This window comes from Parasteatoda tepidariorum, chromosome X2 (genome assembly GCF_043381705.1).
Source record: "Parasteatoda tepidariorum isolate YZ-2023 chromosome X2, CAS_Ptep_4.0, whole genome shotgun sequence".
NCBI classification, from domain to species: Eukaryota; Metazoa; Arthropoda; class Arachnida; order Araneae; family Theridiidae; genus Parasteatoda; species Parasteatoda tepidariorum.
Genome location: NC_092215.1, coordinates 8107219 through 8134160, shown reverse-complemented (window position 1 = coordinate 8134160; position 26942 = coordinate 8107219). Strand labels below are relative to the sequence as shown.

The 26942-nt window shown below is 27.9% G+C and overlaps 1 protein-coding gene across 4 annotated transcripts in view; it reads left to right on the top strand.

The window, feature by feature from the left end:
• LOC107452992 (hexosaminidase D) overlaps positions 1-26942 on the top strand; it is a 191766-nt gene that overhangs the window by 29991 nt on the left and 134833 nt on the right. The gene's annotated exons all lie outside the window — the stretch shown is intronic.

The window sequence follows — 26942 nt, the reverse complement described above, 5'->3', positions numbered from 1 at the left end:
AATATACTTCTTTCGAGGAAAATATTTAATTTTTTTATGATGATTTCCTTTAATATGTAATAAATGTTATAAGTAAACAGATGTATTATTTATTGACTATAGTATAGTATATTTAAAAGTAATTGTTTGCACAAAAATCATCTATTTACTCTTTTCATTAATTAAACTTATATTATAAGCATTACTTTTGTCTACGTTTCGTCTAAAAAGTGCAAACAATATTACTCGATTCTTTAAATTAAAAATATATGGTTCATCACAAAATTCATCATTTTATGAAACAAATTATAATATGCAATTGCTATATCGTGTTTCTCGAAGAAGGTAAAAAATGTTGTTTTGATTGCCAAATAAAACATATCTTAAAATGAATCTTAAGCATTAATTGGGATTATTTTGTAAATTTAGCTACAATTAAATTAACTATACAAAATTAGCATTTATATTTTCCTAAATACAATAATTTAATTTAGGTGCCTCTTTTTTCAAATGCATTGTAAAGAATACATTTCCAACATATATGTTGATTCTGCACCTGTTACTTTCTTTATGCTACTTAAAACTGGTGCAAGTCACATTGTAAGAAATTTCTCGAAAGAAATGATGAAATAAAAATTTTTTTAATTATTAATTTACTATATTCAAAAACTCTTAAATAAGATGGTATTCAAACTGTTAACCGTGAGTAATATGTAATTTAAAGATATGTACATGATAGTGTTACAATTATATGTTTAGCTTTCAAAAGTAAAAAAAAAAAAAATATAAAAGAGGCTAAAAACTGATAGGGAATGTTTTTTTATGAACAATATTTTGTTCATTTCCTTTTGAAGGTCTACAGGTATGCGCTACAGGTTTTTAAAACCAAAATTTTAACTGATTGCTTAATTTATTCATACACATTAAAAGGTTTCATAAAAGTAAAGCTTGAAATACTGCAATAAGCTAAAAAAAATTCAGGATGAAAGCATATATATATATATATATATATATATATATCCCTAGAAATGCTTCTTGAAATAAATATATTGCAGTTTTCTTAGTGAAATAAAATCATTTTTGTCACTATGCTGCAGTTATGAAAACGAAAATAAGCAGCATTCCTAAAACTACAAATGGGTACATTTGTATTTGAAGGAATACATTTGCTTCCAAATTTTAAAAGTCAAATTTTGTCTCAAATTTTTCAATCAGTTTTATTTGTCGTAACTAACTTTATCGGAGAAATTTCTAATTAGACAAGTTTNATATATATTTGAAATAAATAAACAATTCTTAGTGAAAGTTTTTTCCACAGCAATTAATTGTTTAACTTGAAAAACTTGCAAGTTGTGTATTTTCGTCTGAACCAATTAATATAAACCGATATTAAAATCTGTCTATACAAAATAAATAGTTTCATTTAAGAAGAGAAAAAATAAAACTAGAACCACTATATTGAGCCAAAAGAGGTAAGATTATAAACCCAGTAGAAAAATGTTTGAATGGAAAGAATAAACATGCATAGGTAGAGTGATATCTTTAGCCACATGTTCGCTTAGGGAAAATAAATTCTTTTATACAGATGATCTCCCTTCAGAGCACAATACTGAGAATGACAACATTGCTTCAAATAAAGTTTTCACGCAAGCTTTGACTCGGAAAGTTGGAAAAATTTAAATTCTTTCATTCTACAGAATACTGTATATATTTTTAGACTACTTTTAAGATTAAATTCCAAATGTAATATCGAAGGTGAGTGTATTAAAATAAGTTTGAAATATATAGGTTTTAAATATTTAATATATACACAATATGTGTTGTGCTACATTGAACATGTTCTTTTCTCATACGTTCTTAATTAGCCTATATTGTATAAAGATAGTTCAGACTTAACATCAAAATTGCATTGATTATAGTTGTTTAAATGCATTTGTATGAAATAGTTAATATTTAAGTTCAAATTTAAAATCGAAATTGCTCGTATGAATTTAAAATAGTCAATTTTACATAATGTGTTTAAAATTTTAAATTTTTTTGCTCGTTAAATTAACACATTGCAAGTAAGGACACTTCAAGGACTGTTAAAAATATAGTTTTAATGTAACATTAAGTTCTGTTATTCTAATGCCTTCTTGTGTGACAGAGTACTTGCAATCACTAATTCATTTTCTTAAATGTAAAATATCATTGTTATATATCAGTCAAGTTATTTAGCACATAAATTTGAGACTTTAAAAACAACGTAATATACAACAAAAATGGAAAGACAGCACGTTGTTTTAAAAGTTGATTAAAAGAATAAAGAATATTTATAGAGTTTTTTGTGTTTCACTAAACGTGTATGAATTAAAAACACTTCAATGCAAACAAAAAGATATTTGCGTAGAAAGTAGGAAAATTATTTATCGCTATTCATTTGAAAAATTATTTTTTATAAAGTGGTATAAGAAAGTTTAGAAAAAGAAATATAACCCCTTTAAAAAAAGGAAAACAAGAATTGCGATTCCAGTTTTTGTTAGTTAAGGAAAATGCAATTAAGAGTAAATTACATTCAACAGAATGACATACCAAAAATTGCAATGTAGCAAATTATTTTAATTTGTATCTTTTTAGTTCAATGTATTAACTATATTTAGTTTCCATGCAGATATTATCCACTTCCCATGCAGATTAATTTTAGTTAAGGTATAAGAGGGATTGAAGACAACGAGAATGTGGAAGAAAACAATACTCTAAATGCGATTCTAGTTACTTGTACAACAGTATTTTTGCAGTGCGTACTTGAATGAACCAGCTAATTGTTACCAGCGTCAAGGATAAACATAGCTATTTTTTTCTATTCGAAGCAACTGCCTGAATTTTTATATCTTTCTCTCTTATTCTGTAGAATGCAAATAGTATTAAATACTTAATAATTATATGAATTATATTATGCTACGAACTTCGGCTAACAGAGAGAACACTAATGTTTTTTTTCTACACTGAGGGAAAAAAAGTGATCGGAGCAGAACTAACAGATGATGGAAATTTTTAACCCTGTTTCTGGCTCTATGGGAACACCAAGAAGTACAGTAATTTTTACCGAATAATTTGGGTAATTATTTTGTTAAAATTAACGATAATATGTGGTTTTAAGATATGTGATAAAATTTCTTAAATGTGATAATTTTATCATGATACCTTAGACCAGTGATTCTCAACTTTTTTATGGGGGCGGCACACTTTTAACGATTTTGAAATTTGACGGCACACAATGAAAAAAATTAGTTTAAAAGTTGTTTACATACCTATAATACACTGTGTTAAATAGTTTGTGATAATAATTTTGAATGTGAAATAAAATAATATGTACTACAATAGCACATTTATTAAGGGATCAATTTTTTCTTTCGACTAATTTTTTATTAGTTAGTAACAGTTATTTTTCTTTTCTTTTTTTGCTAGTTATTAATTGTTAGCTTGTTTTCGATAGCTATTAACTGTTATTTCTTTGTGGTTTCTTGTTAACTAGTTTTTTTTGCAGATTATTAATTGTCAGCTTATTTTTTTGTTAGTTATCCTTTGTTAATTTGTATTGCATAGCTTACTTTAATGATTAGTTTTTATTTCAGTTTTAAAGTTAATCTTTAGCTTGCTTTCCTTTGTTAATTAATAATTTTAATAATCATTCAATTTCCTACTAGTTTCAACATTTCTTGAAATTGTCAAAGACAATTTAAACACTTCCTTCTTATTTTAAGATTGTCAGAGACAAGACAATGGCCGAGAAAGATGTTCACACGGTTAAAGCATGGAAAAATTATAAAATGTGCAAATTTATATATGTATTATATTATATATATATACACTTTTCTTTAATTTAAACTTTACTCGTAATAAAAAAAAGCATTATAATTTTTATTGTATCATTTCTAATATTTGACGGCACACTTTTAGAATTTGGCGGCTCACAAAAGTGCCGCGGCACAGTGGTTGAGAATCACTGCCTTAGACCATATTATATAAACCATTTATTCGGTTAAATTTACTTTCCAGTTTTATACTTTTTATTAGACGTATAGACTATTATTTTAAAAATCAGTACCATACACCCCGACAAACCGTTACCATGCAAACTGAAAAATAGTAACAAATAAATGATTTAAGTACCGTATGTTTTGGTTTTATTAAAAATGATTATGTTATTTTTCGTTCTTTTTCTTTTTAACCAAAAATGTAGTTACTATATGACATATTGTACTGAAGTTGTACCAGAATTTTTTTCACTTTTATATAAAAGGCTGTTCAATTTGTCTTACAAAATTGGAAGAGTTGGCGTGTTTGCATTTTAGGAGAAATCGGGAATTTTTCCTATGCTAGGAGAAATAAAATATTTTTCTTATGCTAGGAGAAATGGGATATTTTTCCTATGCTAAAAAATGGGATAGTTTTCTTATGCTAGGAGAAATAATACATTTTTTACACTAGAAGAGATTACGCAGGATTTAGAGCAGCTTGAAAAGAGGCAGAAAAAGCCACGATTTTAAGTTTCCGAATTTATAATGAAAATTTACCTTCAGATTCTTTGCATAATCAAAACTCTTTTTTATGGTTTTAACTATTTACTTCTATTTCTTTTAAAATAACCTTTCAGCAATTTCAGTCAAGTGTATTTATTTCACGTATTATTTGTAGTTGTTCTTTATAATAAACAATGTTAAGTCAAATTAAAGTGTTCGTTGTTTATTGCAAATGTTGATTAAAACTAATGCATATAGAAAAGTAATAAGGATAATGTATAAAAAAAATCTTTAGTCATCATTATTAACGGTAACTTTAGCAAAAAATTAACATTTACTATTTTTTAAAGTATATTGTTGAATTGTGCTCAAACTCTCTTAAATTTATTAAATTAATTCTCATTACTTCATGCATCTATTAATTTATAATATTAGAAAATTATTTTTTAGTGGTACTACGATTTATTTATTGAATAGATGGTAAGATATCATTATCAAATTATCTATTTCATTTCTGATGCTTGATCGATAATTAAATGCTCTCCAGGAAACTAAATCACGACTACTGAATCGTAAGATTGCATTAGACTACATTAATATTCAAGAGGAAAAAGGATGTAAAATCCGCTGTTATGTAACAATAGCGACCGTATTGTCAAAAGAAAAAAATTACTATTTTGTTGTTTAGCAAGACTCATTTCTTTGTTTTCTTAGTATTAGACTAACGCTATGTTGAAATCTCAAAAAAAATTAAAATTTTAAGATTAGGGCCTTTATGAAAGGTTTTTAAGTTAAAAATTTAAAACTTACCTTTTGATTGCATTCTTAGTCATTTAATAATATCTGCCTTTTCATTTTATTTTAAGATAAATTAAGCCACAGAAAATACATCACCAAATATTTTAATCAAGCTCAATGAGGATAAGAAGTCTTTATAAAAGTAAATTATTATTATTTTGAACTTAGTTCATTAATCACACTGTAAAAAATTACGGTAAAAAGTACCCGTACTCTAACAAGAAAAGAGCTAAAATCAGTATTATTTATATAGAATAAATTTTTATTTCATATTCAGCTAGTTAAATCAATACATTGTCAAAATGTGTCTTAAGTTATATAAATATAAAGGTATTCGATAAATAAAATTTCTGAATTGATGAAACAGACTTATTAATTCATGTATTTTTTAAATTCAAAGGATAATAAAACGAATCTATTTAAATAAAAAAATTTCATGCTAAAAATAATTGTTTTTCATGTTAGTTAAAATACATTGACTTAAAAGTTTTTAATAAATAATGTCGTAAATATCTTTCAATGAAAATAAATTTTAAAATACAGAAGAAAGATTTAAAATTGAAAAATTAAATTGGTTGCTAAAATTTACTTTGTTGTAAGCCGGATGGCTTTTGGTGGATCTCTGTGTGGTGGACGCTCGCTGCTGTATGCCTAAGTCGTCTGCAGCTGATTGACGCCCTGCCCTGGGGTTCTGGTACTCTCTGGTACTCTATTTTTTTTTTCGAATGGCACTGAACTTTTATGTCCTTCGCCTAGGAAGATGTCGGAAGTATTACCCATTTAACGTTACCCAGTGAGCACCTGTGAACCTAAGTGGCGAGCAACATTACCCACGCCCCACTGTCACAGATACCCCTTTATAGGGTGGGCGACATTCACACAATAGAGAACAGCACACAGAAAGAAACATGTCCTAGGCAGGATTCGAACCCACAGCCATTGGATTCGCAGACAGGCATACTAACCGCACGACAATCTGGCCGGTGGTACTCTCAATTTTCCTTTCCTCCTTTGCTCATCGTCGCTGATTTGTGGTGATTTTGTCTTGCGTGACTCGGGACCTTGTGCCAATTGAGTCCTTTGCTTGGTCTTCCGTGCTGTTCATGGTTGCTATCGTGGCGGCGGAGCATCTACTTTTTGGCGTATGGGCCAAATGGCCTGGGTTGCAGTAAATTAAATTCTTTACTGTTTTACTGTATGGATTTTTTTCTTCATAATGACACTTTTTGAAAATATACTCTCATTTTTGACGATTTGAGTTTCTTGAGCTGTCTTTTGTAGGTTTGACAATAATTTCGTCACAATATCTCGAAATTTTCGTCGTTTTGGACAATCATTTCTTCACTAAGGAATTCTAATTTTTTTACGCAATTGCTTCTTTACTTGTGTGTCATTTTATTGAATTCAGTATATCTTAGTTTAAATCACATTGCTATGAAGAAATGAAGCTGGGGTTAGTGTACTTGTTTGTCAAACGAGTTTCCCAGATTCGAATCCTGAGGAAGACTGATAACTCCTTTTAATTTGAGATTTATATCTGCATCAATTCCTTAAGTCGATCTGTAGTATTAAACTTAATGCTTTTTGTAAAATTCGAATCTTCAAACAGATAAATATAATAAATTTCTTTGGCGAAATGTTCGATCTAAGCAATTTCCACAATGAGAAAACACGTATGGAAAAAACTAGCAGAATATGGATAAAATTACTATGCTTATGACTTTATAGGAATACCAAAAAGTTAGGTAATTTTTACCGAAGCGCTAAGGTTATGGTTTTTGGTAAAATTAACAATAAACTATGGCTTTATAATATGTAATAAAATTAGGTCAATTTGGTGAAACTGGTACTTTTATCATAATGCCTTAGGGCGTAATATAAAAGCCATTTATTAGGTTAAATCTATTTCTTGGGTTTCGTATTTTTTACTACCACGCATTTAGCATGGTAGTAAAAACTATTAGTCTTAAAACCAGAATTTCGAGTAAACGGTTACCATATAAATGGAAAACCTAAGGAATGGTTAAAATACTCTGCATCTTGGTTTCATTAACCAGAATTACGATTTTTTTTTCAATGTCATTAACGGTTGCGTCGAAAGAAAAGAAACTTTTGTGAAATTTGACTGTCTATCTTTTAAAGAGTATTGAAATCTGGTACTTTTAATTAATTTTTATCTGGTGTAATTAAAATTTTAATTAATAAAAACTTTTTCACTATGTTAGCTAAGATTAATCAGTGCACTAAATATAATAATATAAATATAATATGTAATCATAAAAATGTTTTATGCTATATGCCGCAGAATTGTTTTCCATATTCTTTTTACCTATTTTTTTTAACGTAAAAAAGTATCCAAAAAGTTTTATGTTTTCGCATTTCTTTTTCTCCATAAAATAAAAAACAAGGATGATAACTTTTGTTTTCTTCCTTTTTCTCAAAGCACACGGGAGAATTATTCTTCACAATTTTTCCTTCAAGTACTTTTGTTGAAGTCTTAAAATTTTTATCTTGAAAAGCTTCTTTTAAAATATTTTAATGCCTTTGGAGAAATAGAGATTTCAACGATGACTCTTTACTCATCGAATAGCTTAATGGGAAGAAAAGTATACTTTTAAAGTCCTATGAGTTTTATTTTTATGTCGTTAAAATGCTAGAAATTCAAAACCTGGAAATTTAATAATCTCTAAAAAGATTTCCTTATTTTACATGAATTTCTTTTATTAAATTTTAATAAAAAAGACGTAAACATTCCCCTTCAAATATTTCTACACTCTTTCTATGCTTTAATATTAAAGTTTTTTTTTATAAAAAAGATTCTGTTATATTCATTTTGTAATCCAAATTTCATTACTGAAGAACATCTTATTTACCATGGTTATTAACATAAATCATATTTAAAATTTCATGTGAAATAAAATCTTTTCGTGAGAATGTTGATTTCTTTCATGGTTAGCGAATTTTTTTTTCCATAATTGCAATTTATTTACTATATTTGTCAGCAAAATCGAAATCAATCTGATACCAATTTCTTACTCTTATTTATTTACTTTATCTAATATGTGGTATATTTGAATACCTCTGCTAAAATAAAAATTTCCTTCAGATTGTTGATATTCACGTAACAACAAAAGTATTTTACGGTTATCTAATTCTTTTTTTACAAAAATCTAAATTATTTACTTTGAATTTGTAAAATAAAATGGAATCCTAATAAAAATTTGTTTATTTGTAGGCAAATTTTACATCTTAAGAGCTTTTAAATAATTTAGTGTAATATAGTTTATTAAATTTTAATAAATTAAAATAAAGGCTACTAAGTTTTAGATTCCCATTGCAATACGAAACTATTATTTTATGGTTAACTTTCTTTAAGAATTTCAATTTGTGCACAATAAATTTTTAAACAAATTTGAATTATAATATCAATTGACAGTTTTTTAATTTAATCTTATTTCTAAAAAATCTATTTGAATACATTTAATACAATCTAACTAACAAAACAAACCAGTAGAATATATTCAAACTGTTGTTTCACGTACTATCAATAGTTTTGTGTTAAACCAACTTCTTATGCTAAACCTTTTATGATAAACCAAATCTTCACAAATTTAAAATCAAAATTTTATTTATTTATATTCTTTAGAAAAATTTTGTAACTTTTGTCTTTAATATTTAGAAATAGATTAAAACTTGATTAAACCATCATGAAGATAGCTTAAAGTAGATCTTGTTGCATGATATTTATTTTAAACTAAAAGTGTACAAGGAAACATCTTTTTTAGTTTTAAAAACACATTATTCAGTTTGTAAATGGTTCTAAAAATCAAAATAAAAACATAGCAAAGAAGAACACAATTTCTTGAATTTAAATAATAAATATTAACCTTAAAATTATTTATATATAATAAGCTAAGATAATTTTGGTTTGAAATTTTGAAATTGATATGAAGTACTTTATCCTGTAAAGAGATTATAGCCTATAACTTAGCCTCACATAGCCTATAACTTATATAAGTCTATAAATTATACAGTACAAACTAATCAGTTAACACAGCAGAAATATTATTTTAAAAATATAATACAACTTAAATTTTCAACGGCCAAATAAGGAACAAATGAAGTCTTTAATTGGAAATTTGCTGCGAAGTGATTAAAAAGTGAAGTAACTCACGTGACTGTTTATTTAAACTTAATTTAATCATTTAAAATTAATTTAAAAAACATAAACCTACAAATAAAAAGATTTTCAATTAAATCGCTTCTTTTTATTTGTTCTTGGAAAAATAAGTAACGTATAACAGAAAACGTATTTGAAAACTGGCATAAAACTTAAAACGAAAGTGTAAAAAGTATACAATTTAATTGCCTTAATAATTAATTTGCTCTTATATTAGCGAAAGTGAAATATCTTAAATGGTAATATTTTTAATCAACTTTATGTGCACGAATTTCCTGTATCCATAAAAATGCAAAGTACGAAGATATAAGCCCATTATAAAAAAAACATAACGTTTTTAAAAATTAACATAAAACTTACTATAGCAAGTGCAAAAAATTTATAAATGAATTCTTTTATTACAATAAATTTATTTTAAGTTAATAAAACTGTAGTACCTTTTGAATAGAAACTTTTAATTATTTCTATTTATTCATTATATCTATATATGATTATTGAATATTGACTAGGGTATATTTTTGATTATTGAAAGTAAATTAAGGTCTATAAATTATGCGGAAATATTTCAAAATTTTTAAATTTTTTGCAGCAATTTTTAAAATTATTTAGATAGATTGTGGACGATCTATAGGAAGGCAAAAATGAAAACAACTGGATTTAAAAAAAATAAATACACTTCTCATTTTCTTTGTTGTTTTAATTGCAATTTTTCAATTATTACATTAAAATTTCATCTAAGTTTCCTTGGGTTATCAAAGATATGTAACTAAAGTAAGTATTAAAAGTATATTTAGAATTGAAAAAGAAAGTAAAATTGCATGGGAAAAAATTTTAAGGCAAGTTTAACTAGCAACTAAAAACATTTTATGGAACTATAAAAATTATACGGTTATTCCGTAATTAAGTGAACAATTGTAAATTATGCTGTTTTCTACATTTTATACAAAATACAATGAATTTATATTAGTGAAGAACTTCTTCGAGAATAAAATTACGGAAACTAATATTATTTTGTAAGAAAACTAGAGCAATTGTTTTATTTTTCATTTGATACAACTAAATTTAGCTCTTCTTACGTTTCTATTAACAGAGAATTATAATCATCTTAAGTCAAAGTATTAACTGTAGGAGAGGTATTTTTTATTATAGTACTACACCAAGGAAATTCATCTAAGTCATTTTGTGCTTTCGTGCTAAGCTTGCGACATGTTATTACTTTAATGGAAATCACGCGAGATAGCATTGATATTCTGGTGTAGCATCTGGTTAAAAAAGTTGTCGCCAATTGTACTTTTGCATGCCAAATCTCATTTAAAGCATACATTACTTTCTTTTGCGTCGTTAGAGTTTTGGAAGATTTGTGTCCTAGAAACATTATGACGTGCTTCTACTTGTATTCTGAGATATTTAGGTAGCGAGAAGTTGAATGTTTTTATGTGAATTGTTTGCATTATTAAAATCTGGGCAAATATGCACGCATTCTAGAACTAGGATCTTTTGCAAGTTTCTACAAACCTTGTAAAAATTCTCGCGTGTTGAATTTAAGTATTTATATTTACTCAGGAAAAGGCGTATTTTGTTTAGACGTTACACGTCGTTTTGTGGGGAATCTATGTCCGACTTTGTTTATGCTCTGTTTATGTTTAATTTATAGGGTTTTCATGACAATAAAGAGTGTACTTTTTGCGATTAGATACATTGTTGAAATAGTGAAAAAATGAATTATACTTTTAGTGTTTTTAACAACTGTAATAAATTTCGTGCTAACATTGCTTCAGATTTTGATTAATATTTGTATCTAAAAATGGAACTTCAGTGTGGATAATTTTACTTTAAATTTTATTAATATCTCTTTGAAAAAGATGCATTGTTATAAGTACGAAAGGCATTGTAGATAATTTTGTCTAATTTACAACAAAAGTGAATTTGTTTACCATGGTATTTTAAACTTTATTTAACTTTTTATGAAATTAAGTTCCAATTAATTCGGAAGAAATAAAGAATTGATAATGAATTTATATGATACTAATTTTAATTTCATAAACTGCTGTTTCAATAAAAGATACATAGTAAAAGCTTGAAAGTACTGAATATTTTACAACAGAATTAAACTTGTTTACCACTCTGCGAAAAAAGAGTATGGTCAAAACTATCTGAGAATGGTGAAATTTGCCATTTTTCTGGTTCTATGAGAACACTAAAAAACTCGGTAATTTTTATCGATAAGCTTTGGTAGGGATTTTAGTAAAATGAACAGCAAAATATGGTTTTATAACATGTGATCAAATTTAGTAATTGTGGGAAAATTAAGTAATATTATCGTGATATCTTTGAGCTTGGCATAAATACCACTTAATCGGTTAAATTTAATTTTCAGTTTTGTATTTTTTTACTAACTGTGTTGTAATAAGAACTATAATTTGGAAAACTAGAATTTCCTTTAAACCGTTTCCATATGAACGGAAAAGTTACCAAATGAGTGGTTTATACCAAATGAGTGGTTAATACTGTTTATTTTGGTTTTAATAACCCGAATTATAGATTTTTTTTTTACCGGAAATGTACATACAGTACGGGAATTTTTCCAGAATTCTTTTCATCCTACACAATATTTCATATTTTCGTTTACTCTCTAATTACACTTTTTAAAAAATTCTGAATAATAATTACGTAATTTTTAATTCTGATAATATCTGTTCTATTACCTTAAAATGAGACTGATTCTTAAAGCATGGTATTAATAATAGCTTTTTTTGTCTGTTTTGCAACAAAATCAAATTTGTTTACAGCAGTGTTTCGGGTTTTGGTTACCCTCCATCCGTATTTGTTTTCAAACAATTCACAGGAATAATTAAAAAATTATAATAATTTTAATTCCGGTATCTCTTTTTTTAGATTATAGAAGCAGTATATTAATAATAGCTTATTTAGTCTGATTTTCAACAAAAGTAAATTTCTTTACCAAGGTATTTCAGACATTGATCAGCTTTTAGTTGCAATTTAAATTTTAAATTTTCTCGAAGAAATCTATCGGATAACGAAATTATAATTTTATAAGAGACAATTTCAATTTTGTAAACAGCTCTTTTAGATTAGTTAGTTAGGAGTTATAGGCGCAAGAGCCAGTTGACGCTATACCGCACCTACAACCTGGTTTTTATAAAATATCTAGATTGATGTATCAAAACCAGTGGCTTTGAGGTAAGAGAAAATGTTGTCGTGGATATAGTTTTCAATTAACAAAACCAATGAAGGATTAAAGCTACCAAATTGGCGTTGTCTCTGAGTTTTAAATTTCCTACACTTCGTTAAAATAGGTTTCACAGTGAACAGTTCCCTATAATAGGAACATTCTGGTGCAAGCTCATTTAGTAGAAGATGTCTATGAGTAATGCGACTATGGCCGATACGTAATCGATTTCAAACAACTTCAAGTTTATGAGGTAGATTAAGCTGTGTATAGGGTTATAGATTAGAATAAATACCATGCAGTTTATTATTTGTCTCATTATTCCAGCTGTTTTTCCATTCTGAATGCAAGGTACATTTGATAATATTTTTAGTGTCTGATAACGTTGATTTGTAATTAGCTAGGTTATGCGTCGATTTTGCCTCCCGATCTGCTATTTTATTTCCCAAAATGCCATTATGTCCAGGTATTCATGAAAAAATAAGTTTGTGCCCAGAAATGCTATACAGGTGAAAGATACAATTGTTAATGGAGTGAGGTTTATGATTATGATTTAACATTCAATTCAGCTTTTCGAATCACTATAAATATATCATTTTTTTAAAGGCTGAGTAAGCCAAATAAACTGTAAAGCCAAGAATATTGCATGCGCCTCACTTGTAAATACTGAACAGGATGGTTGAAGTTTTTCTGAAACATTGGATCCATTAGCCACAACAGCAGAGGATATGCGACCATTAATTTTTGAGCCGGACCGGATTAAAATCTGCTTATTGCTCTCGGTGGCACTTAAAAATCTGTTGATAAGTAATAGTATATGATGTTGTTCTTTAGTCATTCCTTTAAAAATATCGATGAAATTTATATCAATCGAGGGAGGATGTGGTACACATACTGGATTAAAATCCTCGATGGTAAAATCTGATAAAAGTTTTTCCTCCTGAATCCAAAAGTTGGAAAGCAGGATGATCTGTGGTTAAAAAGAGTTTCTTAGCCGGGCATTAAAATCTTAGAAAACATAGTATAATTAGGATGACTCTTGATATGAAAATAGTAATTTAGGGCAAGTTTTGCTCTGCGTGAAATGAGGGTTGGTTCATGATATAGTGCTAGCAAACTTTGAATTGGCGAAGTACGAAAAGCCCCTGTCGCAATGCGAATTCCTTCGTGGTGAACTGTATGAAGGTATCTAACAAATTTTCTAGCAGATCCATAGATAATAGATCCATAGTAAGTCTTAGAGCGAATGATACTGCGATAAATTTTAATTATAGATTTGGTATCTGTCCCCCAAGAGCAGTTCGACAAAATTTTTAGTATGTTAAATTTCTTTTCACAGATTGTTGCAGATAGTTAATGTAAGATTTAAAAGTTAATTTTAAGTAGAACTTACACCCAGAAATTTTGCTTTAGGTAAACTGGTATGCTGTATCTATTCAGAAATAATTCAGGATTACAATACAATATTATAGTTCTTATTTATTTAGTAAAAAATACAAAACTGAAAAGTAAGTTTAACAAAATTAATGCTTTTTATATCATGCTCTAAGGTATCGTCATAAAACTACCAAATATTATCACATATTATAAAAACTTATTTTATTGTTAATTTTACCAAAATCATTGCCAAACCCCTTTAGTAAAAACTACCGATCTTGTTAGAGTATTCCCGTAGAGCTAGAAACACGATAAATAACCATATTCCAATATTTTCTACCGTAATTTTTTCTCAAAGTATGATCGAAAATTCTATCTATTTTTTAAACTTTAAAATTAACTAAAAACCGTTATTTATGTAATATTATCAAAGTTTTTAACAATACAATTTAATTTACTATTCTGTTCTCTACCAATTTAGATATAAATTGCAATTTGATGAGAAAATGCAAATGCATAAAATAATAGCGAGTTCTGCTCTCTAAATACTTCAAGCCATTTACCTATGAAAAAGATGGTTATTTACCTATGAAACTGAATATCTGAAAAGTCCTATTTTCGGTGTACCGAAATGTTTCTTTACTCGAGGAAATGGCTTTCAAAAATATTATTCCAGGTAAAAAAGAAAATAATAAAATGCTATGTAGAAAACGGCTGACCATTCTTTGGGGTATGTTAAGTAAAAATTCTGATTTAAAAAAAGCAAGAAAAATTCAAGATCATTGAGAAAAATGGGAACATTATATTATAAGGGCTATTTGCTACTCTAACTTGAAAAGAAGAAAAATGCTTTGAAAAAAAAAGGTTTTATCGCTTTCCAACACATAAGGAAGTCCCAAAAATAGAGAAAACATGCTTAAATTTTATTTTTCTTTAGAAAGGAATAGATCACGTTTGCTTACAATTCCTTTTCTTTAACATGCTTATTTTATTCCAATAGAAGAAACTCTACTGAAAAGATTACAAAATAAGTTTCGCGGGTATCTTTATGGTATCAGAACTTAATCCTCCGGCGATAGAACTTCTTTGAAGTAAATTGTATTATAGCACGCTTAAAATTGGAGCACTAAAGGTGATAAATTATTTACTAGTTTACTTTATCCCTTTTGCTTTACTATGTAGATCATTGTACCAGAGTTTGGGAATATTATATACGTTATTTGATTTGTAACGGTAAGCGAGGTTTAGATCAAGTTTGCTTTACGTGGGCAAATAAATATATAAAAACGTTAAGTAAAATGCACTTTGATAGGTATTTTTTATTTGGACACGGCTAGTGGAAATGGTAAATATTCAATAGATGATTGGTTAGAAAGTTGTAGAAAAGTTTGTACGAGATTGTTTTGTATTTTTATGACAGTATTTTCACTCTTTTCAGTATTATAGAAATATTTTATATTTTAAACTTGTTATGCATTTCTGGGAACAAAGCTTTCAAAAATTATAATATTAGCTTTAATGCAAGCTTTATTCAGGTTTTTAGTTGTGGGAAAAATTACGCGTTAAGTACGCTTAATTCAAGTATTTACCATAAAGGTGATTTATTAGAAATAGAAAACAAATATTGTTGGAAATATTTCATAGCAATTTAATGAAATTCTAATATGTCCGAAACATTAAAAAGCAATTTAGGTTTCGAAATACTTTAAACGTTATTGCGATATTAGTTTTAATGCAATCCGTATTCAAGTTTTAAGTTGTGGGAAAAATTACGCTTTAAATAAGCATAATTTAAGTATTTACCTTAAAGGTGATATATTAGAAATAGAAAAAAATATTATTCGAAATATTTTATTGCAATTTAATATAATTCGAATATGTCCGAAATATTAAAATGCAATTTAAGTTCCGAAATATATTAAACGTTATTTAATTTGCAAAAGTAAGTTAGGCTCTGAGGAACAACCACACCTATTACAACTGCATTTATTCTAACAAGACAGGATGAAATAGCATAGATATTAAATAGGAGATTGGTTAAAATGTAGTAGAGAAGATAGTATCTACTTGTATTTTATTTTGAATAGCCGACACGATTTGGAGTTTATGACTACTAATGTTCAACTCCGCTGCCTTGTAATTTTGAAATCCATCCAGAAGACAAGCAAACTGCTGAATCAAGTATTGAGAGAAATTTTAGTTTGTGGAGGACTTTTTGATGGAACTAACCCGCATTTGCTTTACATGAAGAGGAAAACCTACTACGGTTAGTCTGATGGCAAGGTATCTCTAACCCATAATCCGTTTACCACAGAGCATATTTTACCTCAGCAATGTGGTCGATTCGTATAGAACAACCTACGCTTGGATTCGAACCTGGTTCTCCTCATTAAGGCTAACGCTTTATCCCCTGAGCCATCTTGGCTCTTGTTGTTCATTTATATTAAACAGAGGCTAACTTCAATCATCAAAAGTCATATATTGAGCTTCATGCTTACTATTTCGGTTCTCCTTGTAATGTTTTGCACAAGGCTTATTTTCCCACGCCTTTGACATATTTGCATTTGCGTTACAAGAAGAGAAAAACCACGATAACATTCCACGAATAGCCTCATTGCAAGTGGTTTATAACCCATGATCAGTCTACCACTGAAGATATTCAACGTCAGCACTGTGGTTGGTGCGATCCAGGAACGGAATTCATATCGACCAACCATCGCTGGGATTCGAACCCGATTCATTTCATCAAGAGACAATTGATCTATCCCCTGAACCACCACGGTTCCTATTTTAGCATTATTGTTGTTTCTACCCTTGTATTGTATCAGCAGTTTCTTTTCCTCCAGTATTACAGAAAAATTTTATATTTTAAAATACTTGAAATTGTATTGAATGGCAGTAGTCAAAGCTATGAGAAATTATAATTTTGATTCAAGATTTGTTCAGGCTCCGTCACACGCAAAAGTTATGCTCTGAATTCACGCTAGCCTTAGATGTTGCTTTACATTCACATTTGTTCGAAAATGGTTGGTGTTAATGATAATAATATTAAGTAGTTGATTAGTAAGACAGTAGTATTGCCAAAACTACGAGAAAATAGTAAAATATACCGTGTTTCTAGCTCAATGGGAACACATAATTTATACTGAAGTGCTTTGGTAAACATTTTAGCAATTATTACGGTAAAACAATAAAATATGATTTTATTATTTAAACAAAATTAACAATAAAATGTGATTTTATAATGCGTGATAGAATTTGGTAAATTTTTGTAAAATTGGTATTTTTGTCATTTTACAAAATTGCAAAAAAAAAAAAGAACATTTATTCAGTTAAATTTATTATTAATTTTTTCAAACCAATTCAAACCAGAATTTCCGTCAAACAGTTACTAATCGTGCTGGAAAAGTACCAAATGAATGGTTTAAATATCATATATTTTGGTTAAATTAACCAAAATTAGGTTTTTTTTTCTTTTCCAGAAATGTCATTATTATAAACAGTAATTTTACCCGAATATTTTTTCTCCATTTAGAATTATTAGTAAGCACTAGTAAACTATATTTCCATGTTAACTCTATTTTCACTCACTACAGTATTACAGAAAAAAATTATATTTATTATTTATAAAGATATTCATAAATGGTGGAAGTTAGAAATTATAATACTAATTTTAATGCAAGATTTGCGCAGGTTTTAACTAGCAAGAAAAGTTTCGAGTTGAATATGTGATATTAAAGTTAAAGTTGGTTGGTTAGAAAACGAACGAAAGAGAATATTATATATTTGAGTTACGGAATATTATATTGGTTATTTAACTTATAACAGCGAGCCAGCTTTTGATGAAGTTTGCTTTACGTGAGCTTAAAACATGTTCACATGAATTCGAACACGGCTGGTAGAAATGACATTTATATTAAATAGTTGATTAGTTAGAAAGAAGTAGAAAAGTTAACGATCTCTTCTAGTATATTTCCACGACAACAATATTTTAATTCCCAACTACTTCCCGCAAAAATTAAATGTTATATTTCAGAATATATTTTAAAAGGTTTTGATGAAATTTTAGTATAGTTTTCACGCAACATTTGCGCAGGTCGAAAAAGCTTAAAAAAATGGAAAATAAAAAATTTGAATGATTAATTGTTAGAAAATAGGAAAAAAACCATACCTTGCAAGTATAGCTCTGTTGCAAGTTAAGAAAAAGCCATTTTACCTATAAAGAGAGCCTGTTTACACCTAAGTGCAAGCCAAATGGATGCCATGCTCTTCACGCGAACGTATATCATTTTTACCAACATCGCTATACGTTGTGCATCCTCCTGTTTGTTTGCCTTCGTATTAATAATAATAGCAGTTATTAACAACAATAATCAATTAACGAGAGTTAATAAAAATGATATTTGAAAATCATAACAATTGTACGTCTTTCTGTTCGCAATTAAAGAATTTGATGAAAGAATAATAAGTATTGTTTGTAGAATAGAATGAATGTGATGAAAGAATAATAAGTATTTGCATAAGACGCGCCACTTTTGGTGGTCCAATTAAATCCAATGCTCTTGCAACGTCATATAGCTGTTTCTTTTTCAAGAATCTAAGTATGTTTGCTTAGTTATTGAAAAATGTCGCAAAGTCTAGGATTCGAGTAAAGCTATAGAACTATAATCTTTTTTTTAAAAAATAATGTTATTATATATATTGTGAAAGATAGCACGAATTAAATTTCTGCATGATATGTTTAACTTTTGAAAGCTTTTATAATGCTTTGAAAGCATATTTAAATAATTTGATAACGAAATAAAACGGAACTATATGCGATCGCGGATGTTTACTTAAATATTATACCGCAATGTTTTTTTCTTAACATGCAGCGGAGTATCTTAAGCATTCATTTGATATTTCTTATCAACTTAGTTTTTTGTTTTGCTTGAAAAGAATCCTACTTAAAGGTTCTTAAAAAATGCAAATAAAATAAAATCGTGAAAATTTAACTACAAGAAAAACGAAATCTAAAGATACTCATGTTAGCGAAAACTGTACTTCATCAGGGGACACATTGCCCAGCCAACATTCAGAAGTCTTTCTGTTTTCGGTGGTAAGACTAAAAACCGACAGTGCCCCGAGGCCCCATAATAAATTGTAGTAGTACTTTTGTTGTCATAAAATGATGCTTACGCTTCATTTCGATGGAGGTTTTCCTTCTGCCTCACATAAAGATTATTTTATGATCAGAAATAAGTACAAAATTTGGAGTTGTGTTTTGACAAGGATTAGAAAAGTACATATTAAGGGTGGTGAATATGGAACATCCTGAACTTTAAACTGAAAGCTATTAGTAAATTAAAGAAAAAACATTTAGTGTAGGACTTAATACACCTTTAAAAAAATACCCCTTCATTAGATGTAAAAAACAATATTTTAATAGTAGAAGGCAAGAACACCTAAACATTAAGACGCCTGAAATTATGAACTGAACTAACGCCTGATATTACAAAGACCCATGGATATTTCCATTTATAATAAAATCGTAATTTGAAAATTGCCCAATGAAATCGATAAAAACACTAGCAAAATGAAAAGACAGTAGGGCTCCTTTTTAAGTCTCATTGAACTCTTAAATAAATATTCCGACTTAAAACAGTTTGTAACAATGTAATTAAGGCTCATGTCAAGTCTCCAGTGAATTTTATTTCCCACTTTGCAAAAACCACATTAATGCAAGAGGAAAAACTAGTAATTCAATGTTGACTAAAAAAGAAAAAAAAATGCATTAAGAAATGAACTTTTCCAAATTACTCCCCGGATGAATACCAACTAAATCGATGGTTACGAGTGTTTATAAAAAATAAATGTGCACTTCTTGGAGAAAAATTGAGAACAGATGTTAAAAAAAAAAGAAACTCCACACCGTTTAAAAGAACTCAATGCAAAAAATGTAAAATAAAGAGACTCGGATCTTAATGATACTGATTATTTATAAAAAAAATTCACCCTCATTTGATTAAAATGTTTGCTATTTTGCTTATTTCATATTTTTCGGTGAATTAATACGTTAATAAGATTAGGTAATGCTCATGAAATATTAGTATAATTCAAAAACTGCATTAATACGAAAGTGAATGATTAAGTCATAGTTAGTAATTTTAAAAGTTTTCCTATTTTGTGAGGGAGGAATTGAGGCCATAAAGTAACACTCCTTCAAAGGTTATAATTTTGCACCAAACTATTAGTTTGTATTGTTTCCAGATAGGGTGCTTAAAAATTTTCGCAATGTCAACTCAGTTATAAGACAGTACTCCGAAACAACTCATTGCCCAAGATGAATCATGAATTTTAAATGCAAAAAAGCTCTTTTGCAAAATTTGAAAATGTTGCTGTCACTTAGTAATATAATTTTTTAAAAAAAAAATCATTTGTATTTCAACTCTTAACGTTCTATCTTTCGTCTTAAAAATACGCATTTTTTTTAAATTATTGAATCGTATTTTTGATTTCGTATTTTTTAACTTAATCGAGCATCGTAAAAACATTTTATAATAAAGTTTTCAAAAGAATTCCCTTTTTTAATAAAACTTAAAAATAAATTAAATGAAACTACGAAGTTTGAAAAAATCAATGAAAACATTTCCAAAATACCAAGATAACGAATAGAATTACTCCCTAAATACAGATTTCCAATAATTATTGGATATTTAAATACACACAGCAAAACGCATACAATTTAAAATCGTATCCTTTCGAATTTTCATGCCCTATTTGTTAGCTAATGTTCCCTTGTTCATTGAGTAACTTTCTATAAGAACTACTCTCGAACTTTTGCGATAACATCAAGTTTTATATCAGATATCTGTCTCGATTTCCAACAACTTCTCCGATTTATGGCCCATAATAATCTTCTCTTTTCTGTGGAAACATTTTTTAGAACTTAAAGACTACCCATTGGAGTTTCGCTCCATCAGTTGTGATCGAAGCATCATTTCTCATCGAATGTTTCGATTTTTCTTCGTTAAATATAATAAATGTTTACTCTGAAGGAATCCTGAATTTCTAAGAAACTATTATTTCTTGCTACTCAGTAGAATAGATGATGAGTGTATGTGTTTTATGAATTTGTTGAGTAGAAGGCTTTAAAAATGATAATATCAAAAAATAAAATAATATTTAAATTTATTTTTACAAATATTAATTGAAAGAAAAACAAAAGAATCATAACTGAGGAATAATTTTTTATTTAAATTTGTTTGCATACTTTATTCGCCTAAGTGTGGGGATACAGTGAACTTAATACAACTCTCCCGGCTTCTCACAAAACAGCAATGAACCAACTATTGGTATCCCGTTCATCGAGTTCTATCACAGATCTGGAGGGGAAGTACTGTAGTGTATTACAACAAAAATACAATTCCAATTCGCTAGTATATAAGACATGTCAACCTTCATCTATGAAAAGGTACCCCAACATTGAATCGAGTCAACATATCTTATATACTAGTGAATTGGAATTGCATATTTGCAGGTGGTCGATACACTACACTAAGTGTTAGTTTAGATATTCAAATTTCTTTCCTTATCTTATATAAAAAAATATAGCTCATTGCAAGAACGCTGTTCTTATGCAATTTCTAAGTTCACGCACTGCGAAAAAAGGTATTTTCAAAAATACCAGAATACAATTAGGGTACAATTAAGCGTGTTTTTGGATCTATGGAAACACCAAAAAGCTTCAGTAATAATTGTAGTAAGCTTAACAAGAAAATATGAATTTATAATATGTGATAAAAAAATTAGTAAATGTTTAAAATGTGTTAATTTTATCACAATACCTTAAACATGATATAAAAACTATTTTTTCGTTTAAATTCGGTGTTTCTCAGTTTTGTGTTTTTTACTAAATGAGTGATAATAATTTGGAAAATTAATTATCATATGATACGAGCGGAAAAATGACCAAATGAGTGATTTAAATAGATATATTTTGGTTTCATTAACCAGAATTATAAGTTTTCTTTTTCAGAACTGTCATTACCGTACAGTACTATAATTTTCTTAAAATTGTTTTTTTTTTCGTGCACTTAAAATGTGTAATTTATGCTTTACTCTATTAAAATGTAACTTATGATGAACACCAATTTGGTGTTATTCTTGGCATATTGTGTAAAACTTTCTGAGAAATTATTATTGCTAACTAATTAACAGAGTTAGTGATAATGGCATTTATTTTTTAATTTTTTTTTTGAATAGTTGAAATTTAAGATGTCAAAAATAAGCAAAATGGAAATGTTTAAATTCATGTTTATTAATTGAACAGAAGAATCATGACTTATTTAACTCGAGTAGCTAAAAGCTATTAATAGCTAGAATTATTAATTTTGTCTACTTAGCAGTAAACAGTGAAAGCAAAAGTAAATGATTTTGAAATCTTGTTTTAGGTTTTTTACTTTAGTTTCATTCAAATAAGTTAAAAGCCCGTTAGCTGTATTTTTTTTTTACACTTTCAGAATTTCTTACTTAAATTTGTTTTTAAATTGTAATACCCATAGTACTATTTTATAATCGTATTTAAGAGCATGCAATTGGAAGTGCATAATTTATGATGTACATTATTGAAGTGTAACTTATGACGTAAACCATTGAAGTTTAACTTACGACACACACCATTTAAGTGTAATTTATGACACGCACCATTGAAGTGTAAATTCATAATATTGAAGTACAACTTGTAATGCATTCTTTTGACTTGCAATTTCTGACACAAACTGTTAAATTTTAACCTATGGAACACTAAAGTGTTCCTCATAACTTAATTTTCAATCGCTTACAAAGATTATGTTTTAAATTTATATCAGCATGGTTGGCCGCTCATGGTGTAGATGAACATGGTGTAGATAAACATGGGTCACCTGCATCAGATGCAAGTACTAAAACTTAATCCAAAAGTCATTCAGATTGAATGTTAATAAAAATACCAAAACATTTTTATTATTTTTGAAATAAATACAAATATAAATGGTGATTTCGTTGTTAAATATGTTAGCAAGACTTTAAAATAACTCATTTCTATAAAAAAGACTAGAATTTGAATTTTTTGACATGTGAAATAAGTATTAAAAGTAAGTATTACGCGTTACAAATTATTGAAAAAAAATAAATTGTAAAAGTTAAGTTTGAATATTAGCAATAAAATGTTCTGTTAAGTATAGTTTAAATAATTAAATATTTTTATTTAACTTTCCAAAAGGCTGTATTACGAAATCTTTTCACTATCTGACCGAAATTTATTAAGCTCAAATGTCAGGTTTTTAAAAGATTATAATTTGCTTATATTCCATAAATTTTATGAAGAAACACAAGAGACCACTACCTACAAAAGTAAAGGGTGAAAGGATTTTCGTGTATTAAGATGATAAACTAATATTCTGGGTTAAAAAAATATTATCTGAAGTAGTTAAGAAAGTCATAATTCAAGAAATCTATTATGAAAATTTTTATACTTATCAAGTAAGTAATGTTGTTCAGATTAGTTTTCTGAATTAAGATAAAATAAAAACTAAAATATTTTAATTCTTATTATCAACATAAAAATTATGGTGGTTTTAACCAAAATATCTTTTAGAATAATATTCTCCTGAAAAATGCAAATACTAGATATGTTTAGAATTGTTTTATAAACTTTTTGCTAAATATGTGTTTTGTTTTTCTACACGGAGTAACAAATTCTGGTAAAATTACCTTAGAATGTGGTAATGATATTTTAAAAAACAACAACTTAATTCTCGTTCATAAAACCCAAAATATACGTTACTTAAACCACTAATTTGTTATTTTTTCTTCCGTTTATAGGGTAACAGTGTAACGGAAATTCTCGTTTTCAAAATTATAGCTCTTATAACAGTACATTTTGAAAAAAAATGCAAAATTGAAAAGAAAAATTTAATCAAATAAATAGCTCCATGGCATGCTGTAAGCCATGGTAAAATAACCATTTGTCAAATTTTATCGCGTTTTGTGATAACATATTTTATTGTTAATTTTACCAAAATCCTTTCCAAAGAATTTTAGTAAAAATCATCGACCTTTTTTGTTTTTACCATAGAGCCAGAAACACGGTAAATTTTGTCATATTCTGATAGTTTTGACCATGCTTTTTTTCATTGCATTATTGACTTTTACGCGAAGTTTTCTAATGCGTAATGCTATTTCTTTTTTTCCACAGTCTTTTCAGTTTTTCTTAAAGAAATAATAGAGATTAATCAAGAATAAACGGGAAATGATTAGGATACCAAATTTTTCTTTTTACACTGATTACCTCCCCTCTGTACAGGATATCTAAAGATCTTATAATATTTAACAAGAGGGGGCGAAAATGCTACAAATGTCGATATTTTAAAACATTCGTAGATATTATATTTGTGTACAATATTCATTAGTTCGTAAACGAAATGTGGAACAAATAAATAATAAAAAAAATAATAAAAGAAATGTGTTGTTAAAGTGGAACTTAGAAAAGAAAATACTTACTAGTACTAACGTAAATTTATTACCACTGTTATCAATGTAAAAGATCCTAACTTCTGAAAACAACTTCCGGAGATCAGTAATCTGTCGGACGAGCGCTCAGTTAACTAGGGTTGAAAAATGTTTAAAGAAAGAAAGAAAAAAACAGTAATATACTTTGTTCTTCGAAAAAAAGTCGGATTTCTCAATAAATGTTGCACCGAGCTAGTTTGTATAAAAGATGAAAGAAAAGATTTGATTTATCAATATTTCCTTTAACAGTAGTCGCTCTGAAAACATTGATTCCAAATATCAGACTTCGTTAACGGAATAAAAGACATTGATTTTGCTGAATTCGTTGCATAAACCAAAATATATTTAGTTATTAATGAAAACTGAACACAACTCATTTCGAAGAAGAAATCAAATGAGAAAATATGTATTTAACATATTTTTCGTTATAAGATTAACTTAAAACGCTTTGTCACTAAACATATCTTACAACTAAATGTATTTCTTAAAGCTAATTTAAAAATCATTAAAGAGTACATAATTGGAAATAAATGTTATCATTTAGTTATGATTTTAACTCATAAATGCCTATTTTTTATGCTTCAATGCACCTCGAAAACTTTCAATTGTTACTATCATAAAACTCTGCGCTATAGCTATATATTCTTGTCATATGTATCAAGAATAATGTCTGTAAAAATGATAGAAGCAACATATGGAGACAAGTATTTCAGCTGTTATTCATGTTTTGATGAAACACTTCATCGAAAAACTAAATTTAACTGTCAACTGGTTCCAGTCTTTTCATTTGTATGACCTTTACCATTTTGCTTGCTTCTTCATAATATGTCATCATGTGTTATTACCTTTACTGCTTAATAATTGTTTCACTTTAATTTTATTTTGCTCTAAAGTCTTTGCTCAATAATGGGTCAATTATTTTTCGTCCTATTTGTAAATCACCAGATACACACTTATTTTTACCATTTGATGTTTTACCTGAGCTGCTCTTTGTACTTTTTTTTACTGTATTTTTGACACTTTTATTTTTGGTTAATTTTACTCCTTTAGATGTTTTAAGTACTTTTGACTTGTTTTAAAGAATTCAAAATTCTTCAAGATCCCGTTGATCTTTTATTTTAAGCCGGAAACTTGGACTAGTTGCTGGTTCGGAGGCTCTCCCTTCTATGGAAAATTTTTGGTCCCTTATTTCGTTATAGCTATACACTTTGATGTCTTGCTCCGAAACTTTATATTAGTTTCATCTACAAATCCTTTTTGGAATTATTATGATTGATTTTAAATTTTATAAATCTCATTGGGGATGCTGAACTATCTGTTATTGCAAAGGCACGTTTTACGTTCATTAATCCACTTACAATCTTACATGGTTAACAATACCTGATTTATTGTTTTAAATTTACACATCATCGATATTGTGATATTTTCTAATGAGTATCACTCTTTGTAAGATTTAATTTTACTTTACTGTATTTTTGTCGTGTTTGAAGCGTTCATTCATCCACTTACAATCCTGCATGGTTTACAATACCTGATTTATTGTTTTAAATTTACACATCATCGATATTGTGATATTTTCTAATGAGTATCACTCTTTGTAAGATTTAATTTCACTTTACTGTATTTTTGTAGTGTTTGAAGCGTTCATTCATCCACTTACAATCCTACATGGTTTACATTACCTGATTTATTGTTTTAAATTTACACGTCATCAATATTGTGATATTTTCTAATGAGTATTACTCTTTGTAAGATTTAATTTTACTTTACTGTATTTTTGTAGTGTTTGAAGCGTTCATTTATCCACGTACAATCCTACATGGTTTACAATACCTGATTTATTGTTTTAAATTTACACGTCATCGATATTGTGATATTTTCTAATGAGTATTACTCTTTGTAAGATTTAATTTTACTTTACTGTATTTTTGTAGTGTTTGGTTCGCACGTGACAACGGGTCAAACCCTTATCCGAAAAGCTCTCCGCTGTTAGGTCGGTCGCTATTAATCTTATAAATCACATAATTCTTGTGAACACCATCAAATCAACTAATTAATGCCTTACCAAAAATTTAGAATACGGGAGAAGAATGGTATATGTTCATTAAAGCTGATTCAGAAAGAAAAAAAACTATTCTTCGCATAGAAAGAAGGATTTTTCCGAAGTATAACTCAGCTTGACTGTGTAATAACTCTCAGAAAGAAACTGGTTTTTCACGCTATTGATTTATCAAAATTTAATAATCCTTAAAATGTATTTTTTACGAATTGTTTTCTTTTGTGAAAAATGGGCATAAGCCATTCTTCCTCCTTGGTGTTTAAATATTGTAATAATGTAAAGAATGTCTTTACATAAAAGTACCGTGTGAATCTTAATTACTTATGA